This window comes from Daktulosphaira vitifoliae, unplaced genomic scaffold (assembly GCF_025091365.1).
Source record: "Daktulosphaira vitifoliae isolate Bord-2020 unplaced genomic scaffold, ASM2509136v1 Scaffold_3, whole genome shotgun sequence".
Classification (NCBI taxonomy): Eukaryota; Metazoa; Arthropoda; class Insecta; order Hemiptera; family Phylloxeridae; genus Daktulosphaira; species Daktulosphaira vitifoliae.
This window is the reverse complement of record NW_026099574.1, coordinates 25,806,817-25,808,661: the sequence shown is the minus strand read 5'-3', so window position 1 is coordinate 25,808,661 and position 1,845 is coordinate 25,806,817. Positions and strand designations below refer to the sequence as shown.

Sequence of the window (1,845 nt, the reverse complement as noted above, 5' to 3'; positions counted from 1 at the left end):
TTCTTTTTTTTGTAGATGCATGATGTCTTTACCTATCATTTGGTATATTTTTTTTATAAATCTGACTTTTTACCTGCCTACAGGGGGGGATTCAAAATGACAACTTCATGTAGAAAGTAGAACGTTTTCAACTTAAATTTTGAAAGTGTTCCGGAAAGTCTGACACTTTTATATATATCTTAAATTAAAGCTAATGTAAAAAAAAGCTAAACTTTATTATGCGAAAAAAAAATTTCGAACTTTATTTTATCTTCACGGTGAAAATGGCTACCGAATGCTTTTTTTGTGTGAAAATTCTCGATTTTATTATTTATATTATATTTAACTTTATAATGCTATAACTTATTGAAAAGTTTATGGATCCACACAATTTTTTTATGAAAAATAATATTTTTTAATAATCCCTTTTTCATTCGACATACTTTAACTTAATCAGGATATTAATAAGGAACCAGCAGATCAAGTAGCTTTTGGAATAAAACACCAATTTTTTTTAAATTAAACTCTATCTAAAGATTTGCATCGAAGCGTTTATTTTTGATAGTCATTTTAATCACTGTCAGATNGATAGTGATTTTAATCCACTGTCAGATATCATTTACTTGATCCAACTATGCCACGTCACCACTGTGCCGCGACCCCCCTGTGCTGGGTTTTTTTTTTGTTATAACTCGACAATAAATCATTTTGTTTTAATAGTAAAATTACACCAAATTTTTAAATAAAAAAAATATATAATCTGATTGAAAAAGGTTGTAGTTAGTAGTAAAAAATNGTTTTAATAGTAAAATTACACCAAATTTTTAAATAAAAAAAATATATAATCTGATTGAAAAAGGTTGTAGTTAGTAGTAAAAATTAAAAAATACCCAGCACAGGGTGGTTGCGGTACAGTGGTGACGTGGCATAGTTGGATCAAGTATAATGATATCTGACAGTGATTAAAATCACTATCAAAAATAAACGCTTCGATGCAAATCTTTAAATTGTGTTTAATTTTAAAAAAATTGGTGTATTAATCCAAGNCTGACAGTGATTAAAATCACTATCAAAAATAAATGCTTCGATGCAAATCTTTAAATAGTGTTTAATTTTAAAAAAATTGGTGTATTAATCCAAGAAGCTATATGATCTGTTAGTTCCTTATTAATATCTTGATTAAGATAAAGTATGTCGAATTAAAAAGGGATTATTAAAAAATATTATTTCTCATAAAAAAATTGTGTTAATCCATACAATTTTCAATAAGTTATAGCATTATAAAGTTAAAAATATAAAAAATAAAATCGAAAATTTTCATACAAAAATAGCATTCGGTAGCCGTTTTCACCATGAAGACAAGTCCAGAGGTCAATTTTTTTTTTTCAAATTAAAGTATATTACATTAGCTTTAATTTAAGATATATATAAAAGTGTCAGACCTTCCGGAACATTTTCAAAAGTTAAGTTGAAAAAGTTAATTTTTTGTGAAAAAGTTGTCTTTTTAAATACCTTCCTGTGGGCAGATAAAGGGTCAGATTTACAAAAAAAATATACCAAATGATAAGTAAAGACATCAAGCATTTATAAAAAAAAAAATTATATTGATATGTTCATTTTTGAAAAAGTTACGGCACATTTTAGTAAAAAAAATTGAAAAAATTTCGAAAATTAGCGATTTATAAATTTATAATTATTTTGGAGGGTTCCCCCATTTACGGGGAACGAGGGATTTTTTTTCAATTTTTGAGGGTAATGTCTTTGACTAGATACGATTTGTGATCTTTTGACGTATCGTTGAAAGGAATCCGTTAGGTGAGAGCTGAGAAAAAGTGGTAACAGACAAAAAAAAAAAAAAAAAAAAAA

General features: G+C 26.4%; 1 protein-coding gene across 12 annotated transcripts in view; it reads left to right on the top strand.

Moving 5' to 3' along the window:
* The window catches only part of LOC126901058 (basement membrane-specific heparan sulfate proteoglycan core protein-like), a 118,564-nt gene that overhangs the window by 39,150 nt on the left and 77,569 nt on the right, over positions 1 to 1,845 (top strand). The window lies entirely within an intron of this gene.